Source organism: Hypomesus nipponensis, chromosome 10 (assembly GCF_054491055.1).
Source record: "Hypomesus nipponensis isolate SF chromosome 10, ASM5449105v1, whole genome shotgun sequence".
In the NCBI taxonomy this organism is placed as follows: domain Eukaryota; kingdom Metazoa; phylum Chordata; class Actinopteri; order Osmeriformes; family Osmeridae; genus Hypomesus; species Hypomesus nipponensis.
The window spans coordinates 4,357,449-4,376,121 of record NC_140370.1 but is presented as its reverse complement, the minus strand read 5'-3'; the positions used below and the strand labels follow the sequence as shown (position 1 = coordinate 4,376,121).

Here is an 18,673-nt window from a genome sequence, read left to right as displayed (position 1 = left end):
CTGTTTTCCAGCGGGATATGAAGGCCTCAGGATTGGCAGCAGGTGCCATCCTGCTTAAACAACATGAAGACATGACGCAGCTACCAACGCATTAAGAAAGCCTCACACATACATTGTGTTTGTCAGCGATAGAGGAAGCAAGCGGTTCTATGACGCCATGGAAACGCACTCGTGTTTCCCAAACGGAACCCTGAAAAATCCAAACTGAACGCGAGTGTAAAGACTCCATCCCCGATTCACCCCATGCTGACTTGCTGATGTAGTCCAGCCGGGATGACACCTGTGGCCTTCTGCTGCTACAGAACATGCCTTGCATCCCCCCCCCCCCCCCCCCCCCTCTCTGTTGACTGGTTATCTGATCATCGGCATGGGGAAAAGGTGAGCATGGAGCGCAAACAAAAGACACTTGAATAAACTAGCTCCCGGCCACATTATACAGAGTCTGGGCATTGTGCTTGGCAGACAAGCCTAGACAGGAGAAAGACCTACAGAGCAGCTTTACTGTGGTTTGGCCACTCCCGCTGTGCTGTGCATGAACAAATGTCCACACCTTTTAGGAATCATGTTGTCATGTAAGCTCTCTCTAAATGAAATAAATGTAATGTCATGTAAATGTCATACAGGGCCACTGCACGGTGGTACCAAAGAGTATAGAAGTCAATATAAGTTCTTTGGTGGTACTGTGTCACACACATGCACATTGTGATGTCACCTGTGTTGTTAGAAGTGGTTTGATCAGTTTGCCACAAACTCGGTAACACATTTGATAGTTGAATGAATTGGGTGTCAGCTTCCCTATCTTTTGATAGAGTGACCGGAAAGTATACCTATAATTCTGATCAAACGTAATCGATGACAGTGAATTTAGAGCTTAATGTTTTTCTAGCCATCATGCTGTTTCCCAAGAAGTATGGAAAAAATGTTGCACTCCTACATTCATACGACAACAAATGGAGGAGGGTGAATATTTCTGCTGAACGGGGTAATGTTTCGCAATTACAGACCCTTATGAAACAGCGGTGTTGTCTCCCAATGACTGAGCAGAGAGAGTCTGTTTGTCTGGTTTGTTTGTTCCAGCTCATGGCCACCATCCTAGCTGTCATAAATATCCTCTGTCATTGCTGCATTCCTCTTCATAGTCCACGGCCTTTGAGGTTCTTAGAGTGAATTGCTCTGCTCTGCAGCAATGTTCCACGTCTCATTCCAATGGACTGATCACAGGAGACCTGATCCAGCTGCTAGCTGCTGGGAGCAGCAGAGATTGCCACAGCTGATAAGACTGAAAGGACACTGATTGATGCGGGATAAGCATAGACTTTCAAGGCAATGGTGCTAGTACCATTTGGACGATGTCATAGATAATGTTAATGACATTCTGATTAACACTCATTTGCGGTCTTTCTAATTGACGCTAGAGTGCCAAGTTGACTTCAAGATCCCTGAAGCTGTCGTGGGGATCAATGAGATGTACGATTTGTCTACGGTGCCAGTCAGAGAGAGCAGTAGTAGTAACAGGAGGAGCCAGTCAGAGAGAGCAGTCGTAACAGGAGGAGCCAGTCAGAGAGAGCAGTCGTGACAGCAGGACTGACAGGACTGTGGAGCTGAACACGTCATGCTCCTACTACAGCAGTGCTACTTGCCACAGTCAACAGGAATGTTCCACTTGTATGACAGAAGGAGTGTCCGAAACACACAGGAGGGCACACAAACCCCTTCTCTCCCCTGACCTCCAGCTCCCTGCCCTGCCCCCCCTCTCCCCCTGACCTCCAGCTCCCCTAACCCCACTGCTTTCTGCCCTGCCCTGCCCCCGCTCCCCCCTCTCCCCCCACTCCCCACCTCCACCTCCAAACCTTCCCTCTGAATCCTGACTGGCTAATTAATCGTTGATCTCAGCTATCTGTTCCGCCAGGACAAATGGGCCAGGGAAGTCTGGCCGGCTGTGGGTGTTGGGGGGGGGGGGGGGAAGCAGCAGGTGCTGTGCAGTCAAAAGGCACTTCACACCTCCCCTCTCTCACCACCCCCCCCCCCACCCCCCCCCCCACCCCCTGCATGTGTCTCGGCCACCATCTCCACGTGGGAGAGGAGGGGCACTCCAAAAGCCTGCTTTGTTATCAGCATGCACCAGCTTTGAAGTGAGAGAGAGAGAGAGGGGGGGGGGGGTAGGTTGTGAATCTGGACTGTGTTTACTTGAAGGCGTCATATTGTTGTTGTGTGTGGAGATGAGGTCATCTGGGCCGTGCCGAATAGTCCTGTGTCTGCCGTGCTGTTTGGAGGTGAGCTCAGAGCAGTGTCACTGGGGGCCTCTGGGGGCCTCTCTCGGCTGGGAGGGTCTACACAGCAGTGAGTCATATTTGATGACCAGGGAGTCTCCACTTCACGTGTTTGCGAGTCCTTTTTGATAGAAATATTTCCACAAGAAGAAAGATTGCAAAACAAGTCATCAGACACAAATTATGCATTTCAAACGATGATCAAAATCAGTGTGATGATCAAGGAGAGCAAAAGAGGAAGGAACATCTTGTCTTGGGCTTTCAAAAATAGTATCAGATATTGTCCAAATAGAGATCCCCCCACCCCACACACACACACACACACACACACACACACACACACACACACACACACATTTACTCAACCAAAATATTTTGCTGCATGTAGAGTAAAGAATGAGCTATCTAGCCTTGCCACTGACATCATTTTCCAATCGAAGAATTTCAAGGATGTACAGCGTTGCTGCGTATAATTCTCTCGCAAGCCATGTTACACAGCCAATAGGAGCCCTTGTCGCAGGCTCAAATGACTTGGGGATGTCAGAGTCAGAACTAGGTCAAAGGTCAGATTCCACATCATTCCGCCCAGACCTAGTGAGAGCCCTAAGACACTGTCTGCCATTGGCCCTGTCATCTGGACTGATGTCATGGGGGTGTGTGTGTGTGGAGGGGTGAGGGGTGAGGGGTGAGGGAGGGAAATGTAGAGGACACAGAGAGCCTCCCTGTTCGGCCCCCATAGCAGTTAGCCGTCAGCATGTCGAAAGTAAAGTAAAAAGGAAGCAGTCTAAAGGGAGGGCCTGCAGAAAGCCCTTGACGTGTCTTACTCTGGAGTTACTGAGGCACATGGCAATCCAATCAAATTGAATCATCCATCTGAGTCATTCAGCAGTGAATTGTCATTTTTTCCATTTATAGAAGATCCCCTCACTCCCATGCAATGTCACAACACATTCACGTGGGATCTGCATGATAAACACATAGTGTAGACGTACTCCACTCCCATTCAGTCTATTCGATTGATTGTTATGACTTTGTTCTTCTGGGAGGATGGGAGGATGTAGAAAGAGGGGTGGGACTTGGAGATATGCATGGTGGGGTTGAGGACATTGTATATTTTTCCTCTGTATGTTTTTTACTGGTTTTCCAAACGTACGTTTCCCAGAGCCTAACTCTAAATCCAACACAGGCTACATGAAATTTCTCTGTTCAAGATGACCATAGAAAAAGTGATGCACATTCTCGTAAAGTCACGGGTGATGAACGACATAAGGCAGAGGTTGTTCAATTGACAGTGAGCGTCTGTTTCAAAGGCAGCAGTCTGGTGGTGAGGGAGGATCTTCAAAGTGAAATCGCAATCTGTTCTGACTCCTCACGCTCTCATTGGTGGCTGTTTTGCTTGTTTTATCTCCCACAACCGCTGAGCTTCCCTTATCACGTGCAACATTGTCTGGAATTCTAACAACAGATTAGAACTCTCAGGAGCAAAGCATATGTGAGCAAAGAGTTAAAGGCAGCGAAAGGCATGGTATATGAGATATTTACAGCGAACTGAGGAAAGAAATGTAGGACAGACCTCTACCCACCTGCAACTGGCTCAAGAGGCCAGTGTGCAGTTGCTGACATAGCACAATTTGATAAAGCAGTACTGTAAAAGATTTTTAGGAGGTTTCATTTGATTTACACATCTCAGAGTTTCATTGTAAAGTAAACCTTGCTGAACCAAAACTAAAGGGAATACGACTTTGGAGTGAGGTAAATCTCCTGTAAGTTGAAGGAGAAAGCTGAGGCAATGGCTGACCTTGTCCTCCTCTGCAGTGGGTCTGTGGGTTTTGGGCCAGGGGCAGGAACTCCCTGTACAGACACTGTGTCTGCGATCGCAGAAACTACTCCACAGTAGAACACTTTGTTCAGTGCCACCAAGGAAAACTTAGACAACAAAAACACACATTCTGGAAAAATGAACATTTGAGTAGGGCCGTTTCTCCTCAAAAGTCACGATTGGGTTTCAGTGGTAAATAATATTCCCATTAGAGGCAACATGTGTTTTAGAAATATGCTTCATAATAACAGAGACGGTAGTTAAGAACCCATTAATCTGAACTCACCAGGGCTGATAGGTCAAGACGTTTTGTGTTTTTGGATTGCGAAAACCCCACTTAACAAGAAATCTACATTTGAAGCTGAGCTAAAACCTGTTTAACATGATGCGTTTCAAGCATTTTTAATATGTGGTTTGGAAAGAGAGTAGATCATAAATACATCTTCCTGGTTATTTTGGCTTTGAAACAATATGCTTCCAAAATCTACTGCACCCAATGTCTATCATGTTGCAAATCATGGCCAAAACAAACACGCATCAAAATAAATAAAATAAGTGGTCAACAAAAACAAAGACTGTAAAAGTCAAACTGATCTGATTGTGTTGAAGTTGTTTCCTGCCAAGCCAGGTAAATTGCCTGTAACCTTTTAACTGAGATTAATAATTCATTCCCTCAGACTAAACCAAATTTCCAGCAGAGTACTCCACCCCATTCCCGATAAATCGAATGAGTCATGCAGGGATGGACAGACATGCCCCCTGAATACCCTAACAATATTACCGTGCGATCTCAGAGAATGTTGTGAAATCAACTCTGTCCCATGATGCGTCACAACCATCGACCACACTTGGACACACTCCTGGGTTTGCATATAAGGGTGGAAGGGTGGAGATAGCAAAGGGAGTCCACTGGCACTCGGTGTCTCCGAGCAGGTTATCTCACCCCGCAGCAAGCCGCCACGCGCCTCCTGCACCTGATTGTCTCACCGGCGCATTCCTGACGAGAGGGCCCAACAAGCCGGGACACGGGCCCCAGACAGTGATACACTTGTTCTGCTGCCACAGGTGTAGCTGCCCTAATACCTCCCTCTCTCTCTCTCTCTCTCTCTCTCTCTCTCTCTCTCTCTCTCTCTCTCTCTCTCTCTCTCTCTCTCTTTCTGTCTGTCTGTCTCTGTCCGTCTGTCCGTCTGTCCGTCTGTCCGTCTGTCCGTCTGTCTCTGTCTCTCTCTCTCTCTCTCTCTCTGTCTCTCTCTCTCTCTCTCTCTCTCTCTGTCTGTCTGTCTGTCTGTCTGTCTGTCTGTCTGTCTGTCTGTCTGTCTCTGTCTCTCTCTCTGTCTCTCTCTGTCTCTCTCTGTCTCTCTCTGTCTCTCTCTGTCTCTCTCTGTCTCTCTCTGTCTTTCTGTCTCTCTATCTCTCTCTCCCCACCTCTCCCTCCCGTCTCCTACCTACTAGGCGGTGTAAAGGAGCCTTGCTAATCTCAAGGAAGAAAAGAAAGAAATCAGTGACAAATGACCTGCCCTTCTCTTTAAGCAAAGCAACAGAAAAGAACAGCCTGAGGTGAAGCTTTCCCGGGTACTGTGTGTGTTCATTCTCTCAGTGTTTCAAGCACTCAGTCCTGATTGACATTAGGATGTACAGTGCGCTGTGCAGTGGGGGTGAGGGAGAAAAGGCCACACAAGAGTCTGACACCCAGTTCTAAGATGATTCCATGAATGCAGACAGGAACATGGTGCTACCGAGACGAAATCAGGACACCCATTCAAGACATTACATGGAATACGGAATCCCATGTTCTTAACTCTCTCTTGACTTACCAGACAGGGAAAGCATAAATGTGTTTGTCACGGGAGAATGACCTGGTATAGATCTAACTTTAATTCAATTGACTTTCTCAATGGGCAAAAGAGAGCTCCAAAAAGCTCCTTTTCCTTATACAGTAACTTCCAGGCAAAAAAAACTTTTATATCTTTTTTTGATGCCCTGTATTCATACAGGGAGATGTAACTCCTCAGTTTCTGTTTTCAATAGATTCATTTTCTCGCAACACTGGGTACTCAGACATAGAAGGGAGGAAATCATAGAAACTGCAGCGTTTTGATGATGTTATTGGCAGCAGATGGAGAGGAAGATGGAGATAAAGAAAGTGGAATGTAACATTCTATGTGCTTGGGCTTGTCCCATTGGACTGTCTGGAGCAGAAAGCTAGTCTCCTTGGACACTGAGCTTTCCAAGCCCCAGTACTTCCCCCCCCAAAAAGCCGTCAATGCACTTGCTAACTCTATGAGGGAGGAATCTGTGCCTCTTTTGTCACTGCAATTGGGGACTGTTAGTATTGTGAAGTATTGAGACTGAGAGGGCTGTATAAATGTAGTTATCTCCATCTGATCATGGCTCTTACAAGGCCAAATGAGAAAATGAATTGGATATGCTAATAGACCAGACACATTGTGCACTGAGTGTAAGAGGTATTATCTGCTCTGTGGCTCATTTACACCACCAGCTGGGGAGGGAGGGGGGGGGAGATTTCTCCAACTCAAATCTCCCACCAGCAGTAACTCCTGGCAACAATCCAGTGTCTCCTCAAGGGCAATCGGGCCCACAGGAAAGTCATCGCAATGAAAACGCCCAAAGAAGGTCAAGTAGCGTCTTTTTCTCTGTCATCCTCCTGACAATGGGACATACAAAAACAGCAAGGCAGGGTTGAGTCAGAGGATGGGAGGGAGGGAGGGAGGGAGGGAGGGAGGGAGGGAGGGAGGGAGGGAGGGAGGGAGGGAGGGAGGGAGGGAGGGAGGGAGGGAGGGAGGGAGGGAGGGAGGGAGGGAGGGAGGGAGGGAGGGAGGGAGGGAGGGAGGGAGGGAGGGAGGGAGGGAGGGAGGGAGGGAGGGAGGGAGGGAGGGAGGGAGGGAGGGAGGGAGGGAGGGAGGGAGGGGATGCAGGCTGGGACCTGCCTCGGCATTAAGTTATGCTTTTGTGAAGCAAAGGCACTTGCCTGTGGCAGGTGCAGGGAGCAGACGTGACGCTGCTCTGAGGTGTTCCTGGTGAGAGGTACCCAACCTGTCGAATTGTCAGGACAAGTTGAAGATCCACAAACCATTCTGCTCCGAAAAGCACTTAGTTTATTCACTGTGACCTGCCCTTCTGGGGTTCACTGAAAGCATTTGGAGCTTCTTAAGAATTGGAACTTTTTTTAAACGATGGAAAGACACAAAGACTTATGATACATGTGACACAATTAGACCAATACTGTGAATAACAATCAAAACACTGTCAAAAACAACCCCAAACTAATGTCTCTTTCCCCCAGGGGGCACATCGTGTTTTACAATGAATAATTTATCTTAGACATCAAATTGTGCAGTTGGTTCTTTCATTCTTTCTTTTCATTCCTTGCACCACCACCACACTATGCCATTCAGCATTAATGAAAGTGCGGCGCTGTGTGAAATAAAGACATGATTGTAAACTGCCATCTATACGGCCGTACTCTGAGAAGGCACCTGTAGCTGCTGACGTAGTGCTGCAGAGCCCCCAGCTATGTCAGCATGCACGTCTCGTCACGTTGCCAAGGATTCCTGTAATCACAGCTTGACAGTAATGATGTGTATGGAAGACTATCTCGGTGGGAGAAGAATAAGAAAAAGACAAGGGAAAAGGTTAAAGGTAAGGAATGTGGAGGAAGGATATTTTGAACAAGTGACTCAATGGGTTGTAAGATATTGTCTTGGGCAGGTTCGCGAGCCAGAGAAGGCCTGAGGGCAAATGACTCCTCCAGATTCACCAACGCACCTCTGCTTTGTTTCTGACAGACCATAGAGTGGGCTTCTTTAGCACAAGGGATTTCAAGTAGAGCTCTTAAGCCATATCAGAATGCTCAACCCAGTTTGATCTAAACGATGAAATCCAAGATCCTGAGCCTGTTTCAGCCTGTGATGGAAAAACCACCCCGAGATGGGCAGGGAGATTTGGTGTAGCCCTCATGCAGGTTTGGTAATTCGAAGATAAAAGCCCAAACCAGCTAACACAGACTTTTTATCTCACACCGGTCATCTCCAAATGACCTGTGGAGTTCATTCTTAGAGTAGTTGATTTATCAATGTATCCGGGTTAGGGTTGGTGTGCTCCTTTGTTCTCTGTTCTCTAACAGCGCTATTCCTGTGATTAAGACAAGATTTAGCAAGCAACTATTTCTGGAGACTCCCGAAGGGACAATGCAGTTTCCTCTGTCGTTTTCTGCCTTGTTTACTTTGCTATAGTCCACCACCATGGGGGTGTCAGGGAAGATTAGCGCCATGGTCCATCTCCCTGGCTTCACTGAATAAAACCTTCTTAAAAGCAAGGTATGTCACTCAGTCTCTTCGGACATGTACCTGCATGGTTGGAACTTCGGAGATGTGACGACTGAAAACAACCTGCACAAACAGAGGAAGCTTGAACTGAGTCAGAGTGAGCTGCCAGACAGCTATTTAGCAAAGCGCAACAAACCATTCATCCCTTTAACTTCTGGAGAAAAAAAAAGACAGACATTGATGTTTGAAATGACAAGCTCTCCAGATGTGATTCAGTATTGTATGGATCTGGCATTTTGACCAAACTGATTAACAAGTGTTTGGCTAAGACTATTTACATTTGATTTAATCAGACAATTAGCTCCTATCTGGTGGTCTCTAGCACTGCCCTCCTCCACTGTGAGGAGAGCAGTGCAGTCTTGAGTAAGACAGGTTAAACTAGCTTTTATCAGGCTGACATCTTTATGTAGCCCCCAGCTAGCTACTCTTTTTAGATTCATAGCTGATGGCTAGGAGCGAAAGGGTGGCTGATTTTCAAAAGCCACAAGGAGTTTTCAACCTGTGTGTCAAAGAAAACAACAGGAAGTTCTTTTGTGAAGCGCTTCAAGGCAGGTGAAGAGTTCATAGCTTACAATTCTATTTTATAACTATTCTCTTTGTACTATAATAGCCTTACACATCTTCGTATGAAGATAGTTGTATTGTACTATTGGTTGACCAGCCAGTTTTATCATGGGAAATCATAGTTTCATGGTTTCAGTGGTAGATATTCAGATGGCTATGGCAATTGTCCTCCTAGGAAAAGCTTCCAGTAAAAATAATTGTTGAGTTTGTAAAACCATGAAACTTATGTAATCCCCTGGCCATAAAAAAAAAAATCCCAAGTGAGATCGATGATAAATGTGCTGTGATCCTTTCCTCTCTTTGTTACACTTCATAGCAATACTGGAGGGAGTATTTTCACTGTCACAAGTCCCTGGCATCTCCTGATAAGAGTTTGAAATCCAGAGGCGATGACCTGGACTGTGGATTACCTGCCCTGGAAGGGACAGGTCAGACAGTCACCTCGTCGACCCACAACCTAGATCCTCTCCAGTCACAATGATTATGTCACACGATTACACACTCAAACGCACACGCACACGCACACACACACACACACAGACATCTACAAAGCCCACACACATACACACACACAAGCCCACTTAACAGTACACACACACCTTTAGGTCATATCGGTGAGGGGGATCTCAGAGACGGGAGTTGTGTGGAGTAACCTTGTCATCTCCGGGAGGAGATCTCCTCAAAAGCCTCGCCCGCACATGTGTGTGACTCCTCCAGTGTAATGACAGAGTGACTGCAAGAGACGCCGCACCACCCAGACCAGAAGAAAAGCCCTGCATTCCACGGCTGAGGGCTGTGAATGCAAGCAGCAAAGACAACTAGTTCAAACACGCTGCACAGAGCTATCACTGTTTGAGTAAATACTTTCAAAGCTGTTGTTCTGGAGCCAGTCCTTCAGGACATGATTTTGAGATTGATTTTCATAAATTGTGTTCACATCAAGCCTGGAGAGACTGAGCCCACAGTATGCACAGCACTTGCCAGATTTTCAGAGGTGGGAGTCGTGGAATGGAAAAAATGGTCCACCTGCTCGAGATTTTACAGGATGTATTAAAGAGGAAAAGTTTGACTATGTAAAAGATTTGCACATTTTCCCCAGCTTTTTGGTTGATATAACCACTGAAGGACACAATTTCAAGTCAAAGTCCAAAGTCAAAATCTTCCTTTAAAAATCTATTACAGAGGAGTTTTGAGAGTTTGTAGCTTTAAATGCCTAAATCCCATTGGTTGAGGATACTGAGGAATTACAAGCAGGTCCTGCTAGCCACACTACAGGAAGTGGATACCACCTGCCACTCAAATCTAAAACACCTGCTTCCTCAATGGTGTCCACTGCCAGCTGGCTCACAATCTTTCAGTTTTCAGAAAAGAAAAAAGAATTGAACTCAGACCAGAGGAAACATCTCCTTGCCTTAACTTGACACGAAACACCTAACAGTATAAATGTTTACAATGTCTATATACCTTCTTATATTTCCCTGGTTATATTTATTAGCCTTCTATTCCTTGGCAAGACATTCTCTTGCCTACTATTGCAACACTTGGCTTGGGCCTCTTGAAGTATTGGTTGGAATTTAATATTAATTCTTCCTGTCATTTCTTGAACGCGTATCAAGTCTAATCACAGGAGGAATGTGTGCAATATCACCTGTTTCTCCAGTCTATTTGATAACCTTCTCCTGTTCTACTATAATGACATTCATCTCAGGGCAGTTTTGTCTGTAATATTTAAAATGCAGTGGTGCTAGCGAGAGCCTGATGACACAAGGTTTTTCTCTGATGTTGTCTGTGCTAGGAATGGGAGTCTGTACGCGACAGTGTCAACACCAGCTGATCCAACTCCCCCTACAGGTTGCCAGGGAACACGACCGTGAATGGAAAACAGTAGCACCATGTACACAGCTTAAATCATTACCCGAGCATCTTTAGATACGGATCCCAGTCGGCAAGATGACTATTCCTCCTGAACATGGACGCACAGAGGAGGAAGGAGTGTGTAAGACATCTCCTACTGTAAGTGTTGGCACTTAAAATAGTCTCTACTCCATTTTTTCAGTGGAGGAATAAGGTCAGGGAATGGGGAAGGGGGGGAGGAGAAGAGAGGGGGAGGAGAGGTGGGAAGGGGGGTTGGGCTGGAGTTGAGAGGAAGGTGTCTGGTGCACTCAGGTATAAATAAGGGCTTGTTGCCACCACCTGGACCTGTGCAGCAGTACACCTGTAGAGATGGAGGCTGGAAGGAGACATCCTGTAGGTATGGTAGCCTCATCCTGGAAAGCTTTCTAGAAGCGTCAGCTTTTTCCTTTTATCTGAATGGCTGCGTTTTTCCAGGAAAGCCGTATGAAAAATGTAGTATGAGAATACAACATTGTGGTGAAAGAGTCTGTTTAATTAAAAAGAGTTGTAATTTATTTTTGTAACGTGCTTAGTCATGTTCTTCTATGTGCAAACTCTGTACTGACTGAAATCACAAAAAATGTGTTGATAATGCCCCAAAGCCTGTTCGCAATCTTCCGCAATCTTTTTTTCCTTATTTCTTTCTCTCATTGCCAACAGGATGTTGGTAATCCCGGAAATCTACTCACAACCCTTCAGTATGTGCAATCAAACCCTAGGTGAGAAGGAGTCAGGTGTAACCGTGTGACGTTAATTGAGGGTGTGTTGGTTAGCTGTGTGTGTAGGGGGAGGGGGAGGGGTGCTTTTATTACACATGATGCCAGTGATTCACTTGGGTATAAGTTATGAATTTCCTTAAGGAGGCTGGAGCATGGTGGTTACTGGTCAAGATGGCGAGAGGTTGCTAGAGGAAGTTGAACCTAACAAGATCAATGGGCAGTGAAACAATGGCACGGTGGGCAGTCAGCCAATGGTAGTGGGAGGCCCTGAATCAAATACTATGGCGGCCGGGACACGGACAGGAAGCTGTAGTCAGGAAGGACACTGCCCTGGCTCTTCCTCTGCCACTCTCAAAAATACACCGGCCTTGTTCATTGGGTCTCTAAAAAGTGTTCAGGACCAGATCCTGTTTTCACCCACTCGCTGTTCCACTGTTGCGCAATTCTCAAAGGGAGGGTAGGAGCGGAGTGGAGAGTATTTCATACCAGATTTAACCACTTGATAATGCAATAACAAGAGGTCATGTGCACGAGCCTGCATCTTCAGCAAAGAGAAGCAGAACACAAGCTATTTTAACTGTCTTCTTCTGTGTGTCACTGTAGCTTGTTCCTTCATTCATGAATCAGTTGACCTTCCACAATAGCTCGTCCTATCCTTAACAAAGGCATAACCGTACATTGGGTTGTGCTGTGAAGTGAACTTCAGGCCTGGGGTCTAGGGACTAACAGTCTTAAAACTCCATTCAGCACCATGAAAGGTGGTCAATGTGAGAGTATCAAGTAATACACACAATTTGCGTTGCTGCAGTGAAACAGACAAGGAAACACTTATTCAGACTGCGTGTAGAGAGAAGGCAGTAACTCCCAGTCTCTCACTAAGCCTGATGAGCTGGTGTGCAGCACTAGCCCTCGCACAGAGGATGGACTTCCAGCTGGAAATGTTCTATTGGGCTTTGGTCCCATTTCCCATCATCTTTTCTTATTAAATCCAGGCCCTCCTGGCTCTCATGTGCTGCAGAGCACACCACAAAACATCCTTATATAACACAAAGAAATGACTTCCTGTCACTACTATCATGCTGATCATCCCACTAATGCTAAAGGCTATACAGTGGAATTGGGTCAGCGTCAACAAACAGTTCCAGTACTGTACTGCAGAATGAGACACTACTGTACTGTATATCCCACAACAGCCCAATAACAACAGACTGCTGTACAGACCTAGATAAGGCTCAGGGAGACTGTACAGACCTAGATAGGTTTGTGTGTTCACCTTCATGCTGTAACCCAGTTTAGGTGTTTGGCTCCAACTTCCAAACACAACGTTTGGCACAGCAGCTGTATGGCTGATTCATCCACATGAACCATAATGGCCGCGTTTCCCAGATTCGTTAAGAAGCTCTTAACGCTAAGCGCTTCTTAGGAGCGTTCTGAGGGTGTTCTAGAGCGCTCTTAGAGCGTTCCTAAGAATCTCTTAGCATTAAGAGCTTTTTAACGAATCTGGGAAACGTGGCCAATGCTCATATCATCTAAGGATCAATGCAAAATGATATCCACTTACACCAACATGGAGATAATTATATTACATCAAAATCATCGTTGGATTTGTTTAAATAAATATTTTTTAATTGTTTTTATTGTTTTTCGTTTGCCAAAGTAACATTATTTGATTTACTTGTGATACCCGCTAATTATTTATGTAAGCTGCAGAATTCGATTTGTGCTATCGAGTTTGTTATGTATGATTATGAGCTAATACTTATCCAGACAAAGTGGGCCGACAGTGCTAATCACAAACTCAGAACGGTGAGCAAGGCATTTGCCATTTTCATTTTGAATGTATAGCACAATAGCAACAGTCATATTTTGTTTCTGCAAGTTGACGTTCCTTTTTGTCTGATCCCAAGGGAAGCCCCTTCCTTGTGTCGCCCAACAGCAGCTCTCCTGTGTTCTCTTGGAAGCTGGGGTCTGGGACAGCTCCAAAACAACGCAGGCATGGAACAGCTGGTGACAAGACTGAGGTGGGAAGCATGATGTAACAAGTTTTCTATAAAGTAAGCCTCATAGCAACGTCATGTATAGAAAAGGTCAACCGCGCAATAGCTTAGATGCCTTAGAATTGGAGGAATGGCAATATTGGTTGAAACAGAGCCTACATTTAGACTGTAAGGTGGTATGTAGGCAGAGCAACATGAGTCAATGTGTGGTTTTGGGGTTATAACGGTCTGCTTGCTTAAATAGATTTAATGTGCATTTTTTCTCATCATGTGAAAAACAATTCATCACCACAAATGTTTAACTTGATGAATCTGTCAGGCAAATGATGCCGGAAAAATCCGATGGCAAAACCGTGCGTGAAAATCAGTTCAAGGTCTGGTGTCCTCACGTGGGCGTAAAAGAGAAGTGAGAAATAAAAAGAGAAACAGCGACACAGGAAACAAGAGAAAGGGAAAGAATGTCAAAGAGAGAGCGCGCCGCTGCCTCTGTGTTTTCAGCGTGCACCGTGTGAGATTATGCGTGCATGTGTGTAAAAGCGAGCTTGCGTTTTTCTCTAACAAGACCCTGGCGTCCCCACAGCCGCCAGTGGGATCCACACTGGGCCTTCTCGCAGTAATCAGCCAGACTGTCTTGCTCTAATTGTTTCCAGATTTGTGTGGGAGGTCAGGGCCCTGGAGTGCTGATCCTTGCCAAGTTTATAAACAGAGCAGTGTTTCCAGATGGCCACTGGCTCCAGACTGGCTAGCAGGTTGATTGGGACCAGAATAATAACAGGTGGAGAAACAGACAATGAATTCCTTGACACTTTTTTACCTCACACACAGACTTCCAACACACTCAGAGGAATAGTACTGACGCCTTCCCTTGTTTCTGCTTGGAGACGACTGGAACCGACAATAAAACTGACATGAAGTAAAATCAGAAATTGAAATAGAACAGTAAGAAATGAATCCAGACAGCTTTTTAAATGAGAGAAGAATTTAGATACTGCCATATATTTCTGTGAGACTAAATTAGATATGTTTATTCTTCTTAGACTAACTACTGTTCACCAATTTAATTGAAAAATAAAAAATCCTTTCACTATGTTGATGCCCCTCTAAAATAATTAGACATTTAAAGCCAATGAGCACAATCTGTACGTTAAAGTTTCTGCTGAGTACTCTCTCGAGTGGCTTCCTTTAGCTGTAGTGGCTATGACACACACACTCTCTCTCACACACACACACACACACAAACACACACACACACACTGAGAGAAGGTGAAAATTGCGGCAACTGGGATGAAGACATTCACAGCACACAATCCCATCATTAGCCCCAGCATGTCTCTTAATGCCTCTCTCAAGTTTTTTGTTTATAGAATCCAGTCGTCCCAAGGTCTTTATAATAGCTTTAGAGCTGGGGGCGGGGGTGGAGGGGTGGGCAGGAGCGGATGGTGGAGGGAAGGGGAGAAATGGTGTGTGTGTGTGTCGGGGGGGGGGGGGGGGGGGGTCTCGGGGGGCGAAGGAGGGGGGGCGGGGGGGGGCGCCTTTCATCGGTTTTACTCGACTACACTTGCCTCAGCCAAGGTTGGCCCCCGTTTTTCGGTGAGCATACTCTGCTCCAGATGTGCGGAGGCTCCAGAGTGGCTGCAGAGTGGCTGCCATGTACAGCACATCGGCATCAGAGGGCTCGTCAATCTGTGGGGTAGAGTGCTGCGGTGTCGTCAGCCCCAGCCACTGGCATAAACGGAAATTTGTACTGCCGAGCTCCCATGAGACTGTGGGGGAGACAGAGAGGGGGGAAAGAGAGCAAGAGAGAGAGAGAGAGAGAGAGAGAGAGAGAGAGAGAGAGAGAGAGAGAGAGCGAGAGAGAGAGAGAGAGAGAGCGAGAGCGAGAGAGAGAGAGAGAGAGAGAGCGAGAGAGAGAGAGAGAGAGAGAGAGAGAGAGAGAGAGAGAGAGAGAGAGAGGGGGCGGTTTTGGGATATGAGAAGTCTGAACTGAGAGGAACCTGATGAGTAGCAAAGGGAGACAGACTGGGAACCTTTTACAAAAGCTCCTGCAAGATGGCGGAATATTCCTTGACAGTCAGGGAATTTGCTCCAACTACCACTGTTAAAAGAGTTGAAGAATGACACCAACTGGGGAACAAATGATGACTTTCGCAGGCAAATTGATCCAGTGTTGAAAATGGAAACATGAGTGAGGAAGCTGGGCTTTGTTGGAGCATTTCAACATGCTCTAAATCAACTCAGCTTCCAAACACAATAAAACATCCAACACCACACTCCATCTCCGAGGCCTGCGTCCTGAGAGAGAGAGGAAGACATGAATAGACCAGTCGACCTACAATAAGAAGAACAATAACTTACAAGCAGTGTTTGCTACAAATACAACATCTGTAACGTGTCGAAACACGATGTTAACCAGACATCTCCGATGCACCTCGACGTCGACGTGGCTTCAGCACAAGAACGAGGGAGTGAGAAAATGACAGAGGGAGAGGTGAGAGAGATGGGCTGATTTATAAAGGGATGCTGAGCAGACTGGAGTATGTCCTCACAGCAGACAAAGTTCCCCCCACACATTCCAGCCCGGACATTTTCCCATGCTCGCAGCCCGGGCTCTGACTCAGCGCGGTTATCGCTGGGACCATGTCATAAGGAAAGCCACTGACGGCTTGCAGAGGAGAAAACCCCAGAGAGGAGGCCAAGGCGCTAAGCTGCTAGTCTTTAACGTCAGATCCTCCCAAGACATTTCACGAAAGGTCACCGTGGTAGAGGGGCTCAAGTACACAAAGCTCTCAGGACCAACACTGAAACAGGAAGGAATCCACACGCCACTTCTGAGAGAGAAAACCATCGACGCGGCTGTTGGTTGCCCTGTAAATGGGGCGCCGGTAGAGCAGGAGGATATTTCCGTTTTTGTCGTGGTTCAGAGGCTTGTCCCATGTGTTGTTTGTGGCCCAGACGGCCACATCTTTAACCCCCTCCTCCCCGAGCCCTCTAACCTCGACCCTGCTGGGTGAGCCCTGTCCTGCAGGACTTCCTGTGGGATCTCCCCACGCCCCCGTCAGCCTCGCTCGCCCCGAGTAACGAGGCGAGGCGTCAGAGGCCTGATTATTTGCACTGACCCGGGTCTGTCTCCTCGGGGCGGCCGCCTCGGCGCAGTCGCGCTGGATCACACTGAGGGAGAGGAGGGGGGGGGGGGGAAGAAAACAGAGGCTGGCTCCAGTCAGGCGGCCCTCCTCGGCAGGTTGATGAATGTCCAGGACTTCACGATCTTTACCACCCAAGCCAGCGGAGTCAGGCTACAATGAGTTACAGTCTCGAGGCTAGGGCCCTCACTCCCCCCCCCCCCCACCCCCCTCCGACCGGCCTGGGAGCCCCCACAGCCCCCCAGAACCTGAGCTGGCCGGCCCGCCTCCCCCACAGACACTGAGGGTCTATCCTCGAGCGCTCCGCAGAGCCCCCCACGCCCTTCCCCCCCCCCCCCCCCCCCCCCCCCCCACGCCACCACCTCCCTCACCCTTTCGACTCTCTGACCTGACTGGTCTGATTCTACCAGGGCTGACACATTCACAAGGCCCACTATCACGATCTAGCCTGCACATTTCATTTGTCTCTGTTTCCCTTTCATTGGCATATCGTTCTGATATCTCCCTCATATGGGCTGTCGGACAGAAGATGAGTGGGGGTTGGGTGTTTTGGTGGAATAAGGCAAGAAAACATTTTGGAGCAGCAGTCCCATTATTGTGGATTCTCTTCAATTTGTTCCAAACCTGTTTCAAAAAGTGAAGTGTTTGTTGGCAAAGGCACCAAGGTAGGTCCCATTAGGGTGTCTATAAAACCGAATGAGAATGGCTGGAGGAAAACAGCAGCATTGTTAAAGATACCCCCTGCGGTTACTGCAAATTATACATTACCAAAAGGCTTTTCACCATGTCTGTGCTGCCAGAGGCAGGCCATTTAGTAGATAACTGATAGATAGCTCTGCCTTTAAATTGTGCTTTTTCTACAGTTCAATGTCCAATAAATGTCTGCTTTGCCAATAACTTTATAATATAAATTATCAATCAATCCATAAGTATGTTGTTTGGAAGAACATTATGTTTATTGAGAAGCTATGAATCTGGTCGTATACTCTGGTTGTATATTTAATAATAATAACCTTTACCAAAGTGACTTTATTGATGATCTGTACATTGGAATTTGTTCCCCATGCGACTGCTTAGCTCGTTGGCAACCCAAGCCCTGCATCATTTCCAGTGACGTCGACCCCTCTAGAACCAAAGCAATCAATGGTGAAACATAAGATGGAGTAATGACATGGGCGCAGAGCAGCGAAGAACATGCCACGCCATTACAAATGTAATTATTCCTTATTAGAGCAAAGCACAGTCTATTACGTTGCACACCAATTGCGATTGGCAACACTTTGGGTAATTTGATGACGCCCACCTCTCGGTGCTCTTGGCAGGATCCAGGATGTGTGTCTTCCAGCCCTTTCTCATGGTCCGCCAGCAGGGTGGACTACAGGCAAGTCACACCCGAGGAACCCTTCTAACAATACATACTATGGTTAGGACGAAGTCATGTCATGCTGCTTTCCCATCTATGTCATACTTTGCAATGACTAGCATTTGTCAGCAGAAAATGGACGGGTGTGTTGCTAGGAAACTGCATCAAACGGTGAGCCACTGATGACCGTTCAGCCAGTGACACCCCGACTCTCCTCCCCACCGCACCGCTCCTGTGACCCAATAACCTAACACCCGGCCAATCATCACACGCTGGGGAGGCCGGGGGGGGGAGGGGGGGCGGGGTCACGGACACATTAAACATCAGATCACTGTGGAGACAGAGACTTGCAATCAGCTGACACGGGCCACCGTCAAAGGAGGCTTTGAGTGGTTCTCTCAAAGGAACCACTGTGCGCTCGCAGCTCGTCCGTCTGTTCCCTTCAGACCAGATCCGACTTCCGTCCAACCCTCCCCCCCTAAAAGACCTCCCCCCCCCCCAACCTTCCCCCCCAACACCCCCCCCCCTCCCTCCACTCCCACCCACTGCTGCAGGAGACATT

General features: G+C 47.1%; 1 protein-coding gene across 1 annotated transcript in view; it reads right to left on the bottom strand.

The window, feature by feature from the left end:
• Window positions 1-18,340, bottom strand: part of sntg1 (syntrophin, gamma 1) — a 47,488-nt gene extending 29,148 nt beyond the window's left edge. Inside the window, exons 1-2 of the mRNA XM_084706671.1 lie at window positions 18,052-18,340; window positions 17,768-17,873 (exon numbers count right to left, since the gene is read on the bottom strand). The gene's annotated coding sequence lies outside the window, so the exon portion shown is untranslated. The remainder of the gene's footprint in view (window positions 1-17,767; window positions 17,874-18,051) is intronic.
• Between the last annotated feature and the right edge of the window lie 333 nt (window positions 18,341-18,673).